Here is a 17,707-nt window from a genome sequence, read left to right as displayed (position 1 = left end):
AATATTTGTCTGTAGTCCATCGATTACACTTCACAAGAATGGCACCCCACCCTGTGTGATATCCACTAGCTTACACTATCCACCCCACTCATCTATGTATGTACGCCATTTAATACACACAACGGATATCTGCTAGCCTATACTATCCATCCCCACCCGTATCCCCCAGCCCCAGTATGTACACTTCTTACCGCCAATCTCCACTTTTTGATGTCCACTGGCATACACTATCATTTACCACCCTAGTATGTGGACAGCACAATGTGTGGGGGGTATACAGGTAGAGTACTAGTGTTTACTGGAAGATTCGTTTGATACGATAAGTGTTTAGTGACAGATGGTACGTGTGGGTGATATGGGTGGATTTAATTATTATAAATGATTGATAACAGAATATCTATTAGCATATACTATCCCCAATGTACTACACCCGTATACCTATTTTATTAATCCTAACTGTTTCTCATGAACCTTCTGCTATCAATCATTTATGATAATCAAATTCACCAATATCACTTAATACATCGCATCAAACGAATCTTCCAGCACACACTAGTACTCCACCCGTATACCCCACACACAGTGTGCTGTCTTCCTAGTCACAACTCCGACCTGCGTACTCCACTGCACAATCACAGGGTGTTTAGGTGATCGTGACATGCAACCTTGATCTAAAAATACCCTGTCCTACTTGTCGCGTGGCTTCGTTTACGCCCCCTAAAAGCCCCCTTAGATTATTCCTTTTAAATTACGCTCCAATCTCTACTCTATGTCTAACTGTCTAAGTCAAATAGATCTCATCTGGCGTTTTAAAAGTTAAATTACACAGATTTTGCAACATGTACTACGAGGAATGGCGTCTCATGTAGGATAGACAATGATAGGATTACCTGTTTGATTGACGCTCGGCTATATAAGCTTTAATTGTGACCTAAGTAGATCACTTATCATCTACAATCTACGTATTTCTCTTGTTTTGACTGGAACTACATCACGAGAGGTTTAACCGGGATGTTTTGAGACATGACGACGCACCCACCTGGAGGTTCGACTTCCTTGTTGAATATGTATGTCACTTCCGGGTCACATCTTAATGCGCACGTTATCGCAATTGAATTGTTGTATGTTACCTAGTGTGCTGACAATGGCCGTACAAACTGGATCTTTTATGACATTGCATGCTATGTTAATATAAATGTCTGCTAGTTTTACTACAGTCTCGCGGCGGGACCATGTGATGTGGTAAGAGAGTCCTGTACGCATAATATATATTCGATCCAAAACTCTCCACCGAGGTATGCATTCAATAACTATATATATTAATACAATGCATTAATTTGATTTTTAATAAATTGAAACCTGTAAGCATAATGTTTTTACTGCGATTGAATATTTGCACACAATGCCGCATTAATTAGATAACCTTTCACTTTATATCCTTCACATAACCTTTCACATTTTATCCTTTTGAAGTTAACATTCTTCTTGTTTGACAGTGAATAGGATCTGTATATGAATACCATATGTGCATATAAGTCTATTTACTACACGCACTTTCTCCTATTTTTAAACTCTGGCTTTCAGCTCCTCGCGAATACGACCGTACATTGATTTCTTTAAAAATGATACAACATAAGCAGTACATTGCCTCTCTACCTCGCCGTGGTCAGGTTAGGAAACATGTTTCTCAAACTCATTCAGTATCTCACCAGGTAAATATAACGCTTCTATTCGCGTATGAACTGTAAATAACACTGGAACAATTACGTGAATTGATTGTGTTATGTATTAACAAGGAGTGCATTTTTGTCCGAGACACTGTCTGCATATTTTTATCACAGACTGAGAGAATTGCAAATGTCGCGATAACCCTCACAGAGTTACCTCCCTTCGACCGAAATCTTTCTCGACAACAGATGTCAATTTTGTGTGTGTTGCCGAGAGAGCATGCATAATCGACTGTTAGAGAATGGATATAAAACCAAGTGACGGAATATAATATGGTGAGATCAGCTATATTTGCTGAGAAATGAAACTGCATTTGAACAATGAAACAGGAATGAAATATAGCTATTCTAAAACAAAACATATGTTTCATTATAATCCTTCCAAATCACTGTAAAGTCGTTGTCGTAAGAAGCGATCAACTGGAGCGGGAGGTCAGACTCGATGACTTGGTTAGAGCTAGTCATCGTATTCCAGTTGTGTAGGTAGGTGCTCATGATTTTTTTCACCGGATAGCCTGGTTCAGACTCGAGTGTTTGCAGACTGTCGTCATGAAGCAGGAAGATTGTTGAGCGCGACCATAAAACAACACACGTACTCACTCACACACACTCAAACAAACACGCACTCACAACACACTACACAAACAAACAAAAACAAAACAAAACAAAAACAAACAAAGAAACAAACAAACACACCATATATGTGAGATCTCCTGGTATGACCATCATTTTGTACACCCATGAACATCTAGGTTAGAATCGATCTTTAGGGAACAGATGCTCCTCATTTTCATGTAGCTGAAAAATAACGGCTTTCAACAACAGACGCGGAAAAAAACCCCAAACAAATCACGAGTTTCGTCCTGATATTGCTAAGAACGATGTTGAGGCTTGACATGTTTTCCTCATAACAAGTTATCAATATCCCGCTAAGAAGAAAAAATAACAGCACAGATGATCTGTTGTACTGCCGTGTTTGTGTCAATGTTTTTATCCTATTTGAGAACACCTGGGGTCATTAAAGATTCCAGCTATTTATTTAATCGGTCACATTTTACTCCAAGAGTGGGGATGATTGTATATTGTTATCACATGTTGTTTGCTCCCCAAGTTTGCTTCCCCTAAGAGATTACAACCACCAGCTGTGAACCCGCCCTGACATACCTTTTGAGACGACCCATCCTACGTGTTTCTTGTTATAGTGATAGTGTGGCTCCTTGTTTACTACATCCTTAATAGTTTCAGTAGTAAAGTTAGTACTTTACTCTTGGGTGTTCTTGTTCTTTGATCCACCGTGTGTTGATGATGTCATTGTCTGTGTTACTAAAACATATGGGTTCAACTGTGTCTGGAAAAGCTGGGGTCTTCCCTATACAACCAGCTGTGCCTGAGTGTATTTTGTTTGTTTGAAGTTACACACAACAATCAGCAATGCCTCGACTATATGCTGGCGGTCTGTTTATAACCAAGTCTCAATCAAGCAAATAAGTGACCAACATCATGAGCATCAATCTACGCAACTGGATACGATGACATGTGTCAGCCAAGTCAACTGATCCGGTTAGTTGCCCTTCACGAGTTGCCGAAGGGTTTCTTCCCACTATGTAGAATTCTAGAAACACTGGAGTGAGCTTGGGGTGCATTACCATTAGTTGAATAAAGGCCATTCTGTTTTTTTAGTGCACAGAATATTGCCAATCACAAATGTATATTCTACTATGTGTACAACTCAATTCTGACTTTTGCGTACTTACTTTATCAATATCACTATAGTAATAATTCATACTGCAAATTTTACATTTTTCATTCAGTTAGATACCCTATCCTACCAATAGGTTGTATTATCATATCTGTCTTCCAGGGTGGACAGTTCTCTCTGGAGGTCTTGATATTTCTTTTTTCTTTGGAGTCAGTCTCTGGTCGGCACTATTTTGCAGCATTTTCAGTTTCTTAATTTGCTGCGCCTCAAGAACAAGAATGTTATCATCTCGAAAACGTTGGGATGGGCCTTTCCAACAATCTTCTTTGAGGTATCCAATCCGTACTTTACAAGAAGATAAGGACCTAAATATAGACTCAGGTTTTAAAGGACCCTGAGCAGTCTCCTGGAAACTGAAATGGTAATGTCTGTCATGTTGTTAACAAAAGCCGAGGGAGGTTACTCCTTTCTGTCATATCTTGTCATGCTACCTATCAACATGTTACACATGGTTCTGTCATACTTACAATAACTACTGCCACAGAACCATAGTACTTTAATCTTTCTGGTGGTATTACACTGTCTTTATGGTACTTTACTTTTATGATATTCCATTTCTATGATGTCAGGGCAACTCACAACTTGTCCTAGCTAGTGAAGAGACTTTAGAAGCAGTCTGACCAGATTGATGACACTGCTGAGCAGTTGTCCCAGGTAACACACTACAGCTGGACAGTCACATGGAAAGCTTCCTCTACACGTTTTATCTTTGTTCTCACTTTCATTTGTCACAACTTGCTGTCAAACATCAAGCGTTTTAAGTGTATTCATTTCCTAGAAAAGTGAAGGTTGGCAAAGCATTTAGTCTGAAGATCATTATAAGAGAGACATGATTTCAAGGCAGTTCAGAAAGTGACTGTCTATGATGGTGTATTTGTTTGAGACTGTTGACTGTGTGGAAAGCTGTTCTGTTTGTTTACAATGCTTTGTGGTTAGTGGTACAAAATTCCTGAAGTGCTTTCTGGGTGTAACAGGCTAACTGAACATACTTCTCATTCTATGGTATCGTCAAGGAGACGAACCAGAGAAATGTTGTACAAATAAACTTGATAACAGTTGACAGACAAATCCCATTCATACAGTAAATGGAGTTTTTGTTCTGAACTTTTCTTATATCAAAATGATCAATAAATATCAAACTCAGACACATGCTGGAATCAATGTCCTTTGAATATATCCAAGATGTGTTTCGAGCACAGGGTTGTAGACACTGTGAGTCTGTTGCACCATATAGCCCAGATGTGCTCTGAACACAAAGGTGAAGAGACTGCTAATCATTTGTGTCATGAATAACCCAGATGTGTTCTGAACACAGGGTTGAAGACACTGCTAATCATTTGTGTCATGAATAATCCAGATGTGTTCTGAACACAGGGTTGAAGACACTGCTAATCAGTGATATCATGAATACCCCAGATGCATTCTGAACACAGGGTTGAAGACACTGCTAATCAGTGGTATCATGAAAAACCCAGATGTGTTCTGAACACAGAAGTGAAGACATTGATAATAACTGCCACTGTAGCACTACCATATTACCTTTTACCAGTTAATCAGTCATTTTGAAATTCAAATCCAAATCTTTAACAGGAATGCTTTAGTGATTTGTTTGAGATAAGAAATATATGAGTCTTGTTATGTTTACTTGGCACTTTGGACATGCCAGTGATATGGCAAATGATTTTAGCAACCAAGTCACTGTGGTTGGTAGACATGTGCTGGTTAGTACCTGCACTGACCTGCAGGACCTTCATACTTCACCTGTCATTCCTCATTTCATGACTTCGGCATATTCTTAGGCATATTCTCCAACATGGCTGAAATATTGCCGATGTGACGTTAAATCTAAACTCACTTACTCACCTTGCGGTTTGCTACTGTGTCCTATAATGCTGATATCAATCTGTAATGCAGTAAGTGACCGTACAGTGTTTACTCTTTGTTACCTTCCAGTATACCACTGTGTCTTGTCATGCTGATATCAGACTATGCTGCAGTGATTGTCTGTGCAGCGTATACTCTGTGTTACCTTGTGGTTTACCAGTGTGTCTTGTCATGTTGATATCAGTCTATGATGCAGTAAGTGTCTGTACACTGTTTACTCTTTTTAACCTTGTGGTCGGCCACAGTGTCCTGTCATCCTGATATCAGTCTGTGATGCAGTAAGTGTGTGTGCAGTGTTTACTCTTTGTTTCCGTGTGGTTTCCCACTGTGTCATGCCACGCTGATATCGGACTGTGTTGCAGTGAGTGGCTGCACGGTGTTTAGTGTTGATAGTTATGATTTCACAGTGCTAATACCTCTGTTACAATGGTATTGGACTTTGATCAACTCACCGAAAGCTGAGTCATCACACTGTTGACAGTAAAAGTAATAAGCAAAATACTAATGGTGAAATACCATTTTATGTAGCTGACAAACATAAGTATCAAACTCGTTATCACAACGTTACAGGGAAGGTCATATAGTTTGGATATATATGCTAACTGACTAAAATGTAGATGGCATTATTATATAACAGAACATAGAGTTATGAAGATTGTTTTAACAAGAAGGATACAACTGTAACACAATTTAGATCACTGCAAACTGAAGTGCATCCCTAAAACATGCAGTAGATCACTCACTTAAAGTGCATCATTAGCGAAGTAGACTGCTGAAGTAGGTAACTGTAACATGAAGAAGATCTCTGTAAATAAAAAGTTAAAGATAAACATGACTAGTCAACCTCAAAGAAGACTCGTGTAGGATGATACAAACCACTGTAGCATAAAGCAGATTACAGCAGCTTGAAGCAGATCACTTTTGCATGAAGAACATCACCGTAACATGAAGATCACTGCAAAATGAAGCAGACCACGCAAGTTAGAAGTAGATAGCTGCAACATGAAGATCACTGTAAGAAGCATATCACTGTAACATGAAGTAGATCACTGTAACATACAGTAGTTTACTGTAACAAGGTAGGTCACTGTAACATGAAGGAGATCACTGTAACATAATGCAGATCACTCCAACATGAAGAGGACCATTGTAACATGTAGTAGATCATTGTAACTAAACGTAGATCACTGTAACATACAGTGCATCACTGTAACAAAAAGTAGATCTCTGTTACAAGAAGTTGATTGCTGTGACAAGAAGTAGATCACTGTAATATGAAGTGAATCGGTAGATTGCTATAAAAACAAAATAGGTCACTGTAACCCATGCACACCAAAGCAAAGTAGCATAATGACAGTTATGGTACCGTGACTGACAATCCAGTCTATCATCATATAGGGCCTAGTAACTTTCATCTATGCATCTAGCCTTTCAAACAGGTTATTTTTACATGGATGACAAAATGCTGAGAGGACTTGACAGTTGTTTGAAAGTTTGATTAATCTTTGTCTCCTTTTCAGTAAAATATGAGCTGACTTTTTTGTACCAGACATCAGGTAATCCAGCTCATGGCTTATATTTTAGAGAACCCACATGGCTCCTGATTTCTGTCTGTCAATGCAACCCATCTGCTGACATGGAAACAATGGTCATTGTAATATTGATGTTCTGAACACAGAGATGAGCCAATCAGCAGTCCTGTTTTTGTTTCATTACTTACACTGCAGATCGCCGAGTGGTGATGGCCGACACATGAACAACACAACACTACAGTTCAGGATCTCTGATCACTGAGATTATGTTGAAGATGATCGTTCATTTCCCTTCTTTTATGTATGTGTCACCATATCTCCCCAGATCCAAGTGTTCCTTCAAGATCTAAACCAGATTACAGCTGAGATCCGCCGTATGGACCTGTCTGGTGGGTCCATCACCCCTCCATCCTCCAGCTGAAGCTCCTACTTCTTGTAGTTCCACTTTATTGTTAGGAAACATTAGGTAAACTCTCAAGGGTCATTTTACCGGTACGATATTCTTCAGTTTTAACAAAAGCAGTTCTTATTTGGAGGCAATTATTATCGTTACTTCAGGAGTATCATTGTTTGGGTTTTTTTCTTCCTCTTTATGAAAGTTTTCTAATGATACACATCAGTGGGTCTCTTGTCAGTTTTACTTCCCGCAATACTATTTGTTCAACAACTCGGGCAGTTTAGATATCGTATTTATATGTTGCAATACATCCATGTTTTGCAGTTATATGATGATATACATACCTGCAAGTTTCACCTGTCAAAGAACCATTGTCACTCACAAATGTACACACTGGTGTTTTTTGTTTGTATATTTGAATTAAACTTTTGTGTGAATGTGTATAAATATGTTGTACATAAACATTTAAAGACTCTAAGACATTTATGTTCTTTTATTGAAGCAATTTGTTACATAAAGTAACATTAGCAGCTTACACCTATCAGAATAGATGTGACACGATCCTATTGCAGTTGGGTTGAAACCCTGATATCCCCTGATTATCGGACAAACCAGCTGCAGGGAGAGCATCAACACTTGGGATGTTATGAGGATATACACCTGTGAGAGCATTAACAATCTGGGTGTTATAAGGACACACACCTGGGAGAGCATCAACACAGGGTGTTAGAAGGATATACACCTGGAAGAGCATCAACACTCAGGGTGTTATAAGAACATACACTTGGGACAGCATTAACACTCAGTGTGTTATAAGAACATACACCTATGAGAGCATCAATACCCAGGGTGTTATAGGGACACACCTGGGAGAGTATCAACACAAAGTGTTATAAGGACATACATCTGGGAGAGCATCAACTCACAGGGTGTTCTAATGATATATGCGTGGGAGAACATCAACACTCGGGGAGTTAAAGGGACACACCTTGGAGAGCATCAACACAGGGTGTTAAAAGGACATACACCTCAAAGAGAATCAACACATGGTCTTATAAAGTCACACACCTGCGAGAGCATCAACACATGGTCTTATAAGCACACACACCTGCGAGAGCATCATCAACAGTGCGTTAAGAGTACATACACCTGCGAGTGCAGTAACACTGACTGTGTTATAAGAACACACACCTGGCAGAGCATCAGCACTAAGGGTGTTATAGGCTCACACCTGGGAGAGAATCAACTCTCAGGGTGTTATAAGGACACACACCTGACATCAACACATCGGCCCGCTTGCACCGAGCGATGTTAGCGCTACGATGAATGTAATTCCCATTCTCCAAAATAGGCTTAAGATAGTCATAGCACTAAGATCGCTGTGTGCAAGTAGGACATGGTGTTGTAAGTACATACACCTGGGAGAGCATAAATACTCAAGTTGTTATAGGGACACACACCTCAGAGAGAATCAACACATGGTCTTATAAGGACACACACCTGGGAGAGCATCAACACACATGATGTTATAAGGACATACACCTCAAACAGCATCAACACACATGGCATTATAAGGACATACACCTGGGAGAGCATCAACATTCAGGGTGTTGTAAGGACACACCTGGTCAAGTTACTGGAACAAACAATCCTCTTCAGTCGGTGAGGTCATGGAGATTTGGAATCTATTTACACAGAATACCATAAAGACTATCATGAATGAGCAAGTGAGTTTAGTTTTCAACAATATTCCAGCTAAATGACGGTTGTCTGTAAATGATCGAGTCTCGGACAGACAGATCAATTGATCAACAGCATACGCCATTCGGATACACCAATATGTGCCCATTCAGATACGATTACTTGTGCCCACCCGTTAATCGCCTCTTCATGGGTAAAGACTATCATGACACCTTTCCTTATTTCACATATGTTTGAATGGAGCTGTTGAAGTTGGATACCCCAGCAATAGCACCTAACCGTGGAAAGTACCAAGCTGTAATCTTGACCCTCAACATATTGTTTTAGGAAACATTCAGTTTCAGTGAAATTTTAGATGCTGCATGAATAGGATACGATGCATGTACAGAGAGGTTATTCCGCTTGTTCAAAACATCACAACATATGACCTTAGTATCATAAGACACATGAAGGTCCCGGGGTAGAATAGGCCTTCAACAACCCATGTTTGTCATAAAAGGCGACTGTGCATGTCGTATGAGACGACGAACGGGATTGGGGGGTCAGGTTCGCTGACTTGGTTGGCACGTATCATCGGTTCCAAATTCTGCAGATCAATCATCATGTTGTTGATCACTGGATTGTCTGGTCGTCATATAGCTAGAATATTGCTGAGTGTGGTGTAAAACTCACTCACTAGTATCGTAAGAATGGCATTTCAGATTAATATTTCAGTTATGGGTGTAAATTCATTGAAAGTTATAAATCATTTTAATATTATCTGTGACAATACATAAGGTGGTAAGCTTTGCGAGAGTTTGTTGGTCTATATTGATAGACGATCATAAAGGGAATCTTACATTTATACACAAGTTGTGTGTCATTTAGTGCCCACCTCACACCCGGGAATGCAAATATGCCAGATGGACCGATTTGTTTTTAATTTATGAATTTCTCCTCATTTGGTTTAGTCAGTCTCATACAAACACAGGCACCCCAAATCAGAAGTGTTGTGAGGGCACGAATGACAAAGGGTATAAAATCTGTGTCCCGTCATTGTCGACAGGAAATCGTAGAAATACAATGTGTGGGCCTGAGTAAGTCATTACCCATCAATTTATTCGAAATACATAAGATTTTCTACCCAGTACCTTCAATGTGACATTGGCGTGGCAGGTTTAAAACAACACCTTGGCCAGATCGGGTTTATTTTACTTTAGTTTCACAACTAAACAGACGAAAACTTATTCCTGGCAATAGTGAGTTCATACGTACATTTGCATGAAAAACGGCTTTTGGCAGACCTCCAGAATGCAAGACCGCCTGTGAAGGGTGTGGTCCTAATGACTTAAATACCATAGGCACACTTTGGGATGGGTTAGGAAAGGACAGGGATGGGCGTGCTGTATATCAAGTGAGATGGCATACTGGCTCTGAGTTGTGTGGCCCCAAGTAGACGAGAGCGTGTGGCACGACACTTGCCATGCAAGTACAGATAGGTAGCAATAGCCAGTATAAGTAAACGTAGCCTCAGTGTATTTCGTTACACTCCACCACTGAATCTAACAAAACCTAGTAGAAGGTCGCGTCAGGTAACCTTTGAGCAACCCATGACCATCCAATCAAAAGAGAGAGGGTTAAATGGACTGAACCAATCAGACAACGGCTACTGTTTAGGAATCGGAGGTACTTTCAAAATATTTAGGTCACCGACACAGATCTCTCCAAAAACAAAAATCTGCATATAACAGAGTTATTTGACCTGCAGGATATACGCTTTGGAGTTTCTGTTGACATGGTTAACATTGGCTAATATTTCCGCAAGATGACATCCTTGAATATTGTCAAAAACACTATTTTAGCGACTGTTCACTCACCGTTGTCATAGTTGTGACTAACACAGTGTGCCATTCGTAACTACTCGCCTCTTTCCGTAACCTGCTTTCTGGAATGACCCGAGTAGTTACGATTGACAGTGTGCATCACCAAGAAGCGAGCGTACGCTATTCGGAATCGTTCGGGTCCGAAACTTTTCGAGATAAAAAGTTTAAAATGTATGTGCGAATGTCCCCTTTTGCCATTTGGTAAGCTGTGTTCTGATTGGTCAATCTCAAAGGTTACGTGACGCGACCTCCCATAAGGTTTTGTTAGACTCAGTAGAGGAGTGTAACGAAATGTACTGAGGGCAAATTTACTTGCAATATCAAGGTCAACACGCCATGTATATCTCCCGCTGGACTCACATATACATCATAATTTTGTATTCAGATACCGAAACGGTTGTATGCATACACTTCAGTACATTCATCGTGCAAACCTTTTAAGTGCCTGGTGATGCCATACCGTGACAAGAGCGATATACACATGAATAGGGAATTCATTAAAAGCTATTACAGTGACACACATTCGCAGACATTAACTCAGTAAGGACATGTTGTCATAAAACGATGTAACTCTAAACAACGAAACCATATAATTTCTTTGAAAACTATTACATCGGTTCATTTTGATATATATTGCCAGCAATCGACATAAAAACAATTTCTATATTTGAATCGCTTTTCCTGTGTTCCATGAATCATATCGCGGTCGTATATAGCGTGCAAACAAATCCCACAATAAGTCGTTCGCAGTGGTCACTCGTATGCTTCCAAAAGAGATACACACTAGCAACACAGCAGGTATACAGGTAATGAGGCTAGGAAACATATATGAAGTCATCAGTTAATTCAAGTTCATCACTATGTGCTTATCGCGTTTGTCTACGTATGCAAGCAGATAATCAGGAAACATATATGAAGTCATCAGTTAATTCAAGTTCATCACTATGTGCTTATCGCGTTTGTCTACGTATGCAAGCAGATAATCAGGAAACATATATGAAGTCACCAGTTAATTCAAGTTCATCACTATGTGCTTATCGCGTTTGTCTACGTATGCAAGCAGATAATCAGGAAACATATATGAAGTCATCAGTTAATTCAAGTTCATCACTATGTGCTTATCGCGTTTGTCTACGTATGCAAGCAGATAATCAGGAAACATACATGAAGTCATCAGTTAATTCAAGTTCATCACTATCTGAGAATGAAGATTTTTATGGATATCAACTTCTTTATGTGAGAACACAACGTTTCGGAGTTAATGCTTACTCCTTCATCAGGTGATTGAGAAAGGGGATACAGAGGTGTATTTATATGTACAGGTAAAACAATAACAAAGTAACAAGTGGAATGAGTTAACGAAAGCTGGAAGCCAGTATAAACAAGCACTGATAGGAAGCCGATAGTTATGATAACAATGATGGAAGCCAATGGTAATGCATTACAGTTGATTGGATATGTTTACATAACACAGATACGGGGTAAGGACGATGTACATGATTGGGGATAAGGATGGCAGCCAATGGTGATACATTACGCATGATAGGATGATGTACATAACACACGATAGGGGGTGAGCATGTTTACATGAGGGTTGATGATGTACAAACACAAGTAGGTAAGGATGTACTCGGGTAGACTGACTATACATGAATTACATAGATAGAATGTACACAGATAGATGAGATTAATTTATCAATAAGTCCCAGGCACTTGGTAGGTACACTCCTTGGTCGCGGTTGATGGCTGGTTTCTGTCTCCGGATCTCGATGGCCTCTTGCAGTTTCCTTTGGCGCCAGTTGTTGTTGTTGGTAGATAGTATCCTAGTGTCCTCCCATCGAATTGAGTGTCCAGGGTTCTTGAGAATGTGTTCAGAGATGGCCGATTTCTGGTCAAGTTTGCTGACTGAGGCCTGATGTTCCTTCATTCTGGTGTTGATTGGTCTCAGCGTTTCTCCAATGTACAGGTCGCCACAGTTGCAAGGGATCTGGTAGATGCATCCTCTTGGGTTAGGGTGTTCACAGCTGGGTCCTTTACCGTTGGCTTTTAGGTAGGTCTTGATGGTCTTGCCATTGGAGAAGGTGACATCGATGCTGGCTTTGGTCTTGATGAGGCGTGATATTTGATGACTGATGGGGCCAAGGTAGGGTATGGTTACTCTGATGGGTGATGGAGAAGGTTTGGGGCGGGGTTCTCGGTCCTTGAGGGTCTTGTTGATGGTGGCTGTGACGAGCTGGGGAGGGTAACCGTTGAGTGTGGTGAATGTCTTTCTGAGGTGGTCCAGTTCATTGTTTAGGGCATCGGGGTGGCAGAGGGCTTTGGCACGTCTGGTAAGGGTGGCGATGATAGCTTGCTTGATCTGAGGATGGTGGCAGGAGTTGTAGTGGATGTACTGGTCGGTGTGCGTCGGCTTGCGGTATACTGAGGTTCTAAGTCCATCGTCTGTGGTGTGGAGGGATACATCGAGGAAGGGCAGGTGTTGGTTGGTCTCAGTCTCCATGGTGAACTTGATTCTTGGATGTTGGTCGTTGAGGTGGTTGAGGAGCTCATTGGGGTCGTTGTCATTGGCGATGGTGGTGAAGGTGTCGTCGACTTTGCGGTACCAACAGAGGGGCTGGAACGGAGCTGTGGAGAGGGCTGCTTCCTTGAAGGAGGTCATGAAGATTTCTGTAATGAGAGGAGAAAGAGGTGAGCCCATGGGGAGACCGTGGATCTGCTTGTATATCTTACCATTGAATGTGAAGTAGGAGGTGTCAAAGCAGCTGCGGGCGAGGTTGATGATGCTGTCTATGGTGAGCGGGGTGTCCAAGTCTTCTATCCGGTTGGCTAACTTGCTGCGAAGGATGTCCAGGGCTTCCTCTAGTGGGATGTTCGTGAAGAGGTCCACGACGTCGTAGCTGACCATGGTGCCTGTGGGGTTGGATTCGTTCAGCTGGTTGACAAAGGATGAAGAGTCGCTGATGTAGGACTTGCCATCTTTGCCAAGTGGAGCGAGGAGACGTGTGAGGAACTGGGCGGTGTTGTAGAAAACTGAACCTCTTGAACAGACTAGGATCCGGGCTTTGGGCGGGTTCTTGTGGATCTTGATGGTGGCTCTTCCGTATGGGGCTTGGGAGTTGATGGGGTTCAGCTGGTTGAAGATGATGTCGTTGATTTCTCTCTTCTCATGGAGGTCCTTCAGGGTTTTCTTGTGTTGTCTTTCCAGTCTGGCCGTCGGATCTTTCTTGATGTTGAGGTAGGTGGTGGTGTCTGAGAGGCTTTTGTTGACGAGCTGGAGGAATTCTGGGGTGTCCATGATGACTGCTGCTTTGCCCTTGTCAGCTTCGGTGATGGTGATGCTGTCATCCTTCTTGAGTTCGGTGATGGCCTGTCTCTCTTGGTGCGTGAGGTTGGGGCGGGGCTTGGGAGCTTGCTTGATGGTGTCTGTCACGTCTTACCCCGTATCTGTGTTATGTAAACATATCCAATCAACTGTAATGCATTACCATTGGCTTCCATCATTGTTATCATAACTATCGGCTTCCTATCAGTGCTTGTTTATCGGCTTCCTATCAGTGCTTGTTTATACTGGCTTCCAGCTTTCGTTAACTCATTCCACTTGTTACTTTGTTATTGTTTTACCTGTACATATAAATACACCTCTGTATCCCCTTTCTCAATCACCTGATGAAGGAGTAAGCATTAACTCCGAAACGTTGTGTTCTCACATAAAGAAGTTGATATCCATAAAAATCTTCATTCTTATGTATTTTCACTTCTAAATGACATTCAAAGAATTCATCACTATCTACTTATCGCGTTTGTCTACGTATGCAGATAATCAGGAAACATATATGAAGTCATCAGTTAATTCAAGTTCATCACTATGTGCTTATCGCGTTTGTCTACGTATGCAAGCAGATAATCAGGAAACATATGTGAAGTCATTAGTTAATTCAAGTTCATCACTATCTGCTTATCGCGTTTGTCTACGTATGCAAGCAGATTATCAGGACAGTACGTGTACTGTTGAGACAGACTTGAGTTGTTCATGCACTGGACATCCAATAAAGAGACACAGCACGACCATCTCTATGCGCGACCATCTCTTAGCGCGTTTTTTGCTAACTGGCCCCACGCCTATAACGGTATCCTCCCAAAACGCAGACCCGTTATAAACCAACACTTGTTCTGGATGGCTGTGTCTATGATTGGTAGGCTGTACCCTTGATTAAGAAGGCATGTTGACCGATGCACCTCGGGAACCATGAGTGTATCTTACAGGAATTAGAAATCGGGATTTTTGTTCTCATAAATAAGACAAAAAATGATATAAAGAACACACATAAATTTTGAACATTTTGATAGATACAATGTGCCATTATAGCTTATATGTATATGAAAATAATGTAGACGTGCAAAGAAAACGGGTAATACAATTTTCGTCAAGCAAGACAATCGTTTATCAAGGATAATAGTCAGAATTCATAAAGAAAATAAATTTATCAAGATGGGGATTATTGCAAAAATAAATATGGGATACGTTTTTTTAATCATTTAGTGCTCTGCATGATAAAATAATATGAGATTCGTCACATATAGCATTGAGTTTACAGATTGTACATAGTCTTTATTCTGTGTTTATTTTACACTATCTGCCGGTTTCGATCGGTAATCTGTGTCTGCATGTTCGGAGTTGTGGTATCCAGACACATTGTTTCAATGGGAGGCGGATTACATAAGTTTGGAGTATTCTAATATAAGGAGTAATATTTACCTATTGATGAATTTTGAAGGTCAGCATTCCATGACTACGTAATCTGATCTGTAAGTGTGCATTTGATAGAGTCTTTCAGCCAGAATGCGGATGGAAAGCTTTGAGACTCTCATATATAAGATTACGTAACATTTTGAGGTATACTTTTCACTACATTTAAAAGATCAAATTGAATTTTCCCCCTGACACTTACACGTGTATCCCGACCGCCGCTACCAGTACTCTACACATTAATGTACGACACACTGTCAACCAAACATGCACGTACTTCGCTATTTCACACGTATATCAGAAAATGTATGTCCAACAGCGATAGCAACTGAGCACATGTCAATTTATAATTATTCATGGTCAGTGATTCCCAGCTGCAGTAACCGCACACAACTTCTTCCTGACCATATCAGTGATGGTCCCATGCAGACTGATTACTGTATACTTATATCTGTTTATGTTGGTGTGAGGTAAACCATAAGTTGATATCACCTGACAGCTGCTGTAAAATGCATGTAAGCGCAAAAAAGCCCATCAAACAAGGCGCGAATAGCAGCCAAACAATGGCCAAAACACATACCCGCTGCAGCCTTTTGTTTGGATTATATAACTGCTGAATCTCTGAAACTGATGGACTTGATTATTCAGTCTAGACAGTATGTACTTTGATGTCATGTATGATATGCTAGACGTGTATGACGAATGCGCTCAGCTAGGTACAACAATCTTACTTGGTGATTGTAATGCCAATATCTCTGTACGTCATTCTTTAAAAGGCTGGGTAAAGTCATTAGCACGCGTTCTCGCAGCACGAAACCTTATCTCAGTTGTACCGCTTGGTAGCAGCAGTACATACACATTTAGGAGTGAATGCGGGAGTGTTAGAAGCATGACTGACTATGTGTTCATAGACCTTGAACTTCGCAGTAGTGTTGTAGGCTATTTTGTAGATACAAGCGTCCCATATTCTGTATCTGATCACAGCCCTATCTTAGTATGTTTCAATATAGACGATGATAATGTATAAGCTATGACGGTGAACATCCACACTGGCGGAAAGCAAACTGTACTGACTTTATGCTGTATAGGTGTGAAACTGAAAACTACTTTAGAAATATGCAGAGCTATTTTTCATCTCCCGATGAATACATCGAGTATCACAACTGTTACACCACAGAATGTCTACATGATGCAACTGTACTTGCAATCCCTACTTCCACATTCCAAACACATTTAAGGCCATACTGGAGAAAGTGTGCACTTAAGAGACACCATGATCACATGCCGCAAAAATCGATTTCTAACGGCAAAAGCCATCGCTCAGATGACAAATATTTTATTGAATATAAACAAGCTAAACGTGCATTTGGAAGAAATCACCGTTCAGCTGAGCAACGTTACAGAAATGAAACATTTGATGAAATTTACCATGCAGCTGAGGTAGACATCCAAGAGTACTTTAGAGTTACAAATTATTTAATGCCATTGTATCATTTGAGTATGTACCAAATACATTTAGTGTTGGTAATGTTCTACCAGTTTACAAAGGACATGGTACAAGCAAACATGACCCATGCAGCTATAGAGGTATCACTCTTAACCCTGTTCTCTCAAAACTTTTTGAAAGACTACTGCTCAAAAGAATTGAAACATGGACGAAAGCTGGATTTTCCTCACCAGTTTGGCTTTAGGAATGGTGCAGGGGCGGAAACGGCAGCGCTTACGCTAACTGAAAGTATTGCCTACTATGTCGAAAGAAATTCACCAGTTTATTATGCCTTCCTTGATAGTGAGAAAGCGTTTGACAGAGTCTGGTTAAATGGACTTCTCTATAAGCTTTACAATTTTGGAATTCGAGGAAAACTATGGCGAATTATATACACTATTTATACATCAATGAAATCATGTGTAAGCACTGGTGGCTGTGCTTCTCGTGTATTTGATGTAAAACAGGGGGTATGTCAAGGTCGTGTACTATCAGCTTGGCTCTTCACGCTATATATAACGACTTACTTCATAGTATTGTTGACTCTGGGCTGGGCAGATGTCCACAATGGGACAAAACACCCGGAGTGCTGTTAGCTGACGACGTGTCTTT

The 17,707-nt window shown here is 40.6% G+C and overlaps 1 protein-coding gene across 11 annotated transcripts in view; it reads right to left on the bottom strand.

Annotated features, from left to right (window-relative positions):
• The window catches only part of LOC137269797 (protein wech-like), a 298,390-nt gene extending 297,349 nt beyond the window's left edge, over positions 1-1,041 (bottom strand). For 8 of the 11 annotated variants that reach the window (XR_010955061.1, XR_010955062.1, XR_010955059.1 and 5 more), the window contains exon 1: positions 192-453. The gene's annotated coding sequence lies outside the window, so the exon portion shown is untranslated. Of the gene's footprint in view, positions 1-191; positions 634-890 lie in introns of those variants that run through there. The other 3 variants (XR_010955060.1, XM_067803636.1, XM_067803635.1) reach the window with 3 other exon arrangements.
• Positions 1,042-17,707: the final 16,666 nt, after the last annotated feature.

Source organism: Haliotis asinina, unplaced genomic scaffold (assembly GCF_037392515.1).
Source record: "Haliotis asinina isolate JCU_RB_2024 unplaced genomic scaffold, JCU_Hal_asi_v2 scaffold_17, whole genome shotgun sequence".
Taxonomy (NCBI): domain Eukaryota; kingdom Metazoa; phylum Mollusca; class Gastropoda; order Lepetellida; family Haliotidae; genus Haliotis; species Haliotis asinina.
The sequence above is the reverse complement of the archived record's forward strand: the minus strand, read 5'-3'. Positions and strand labels throughout refer to the sequence as shown.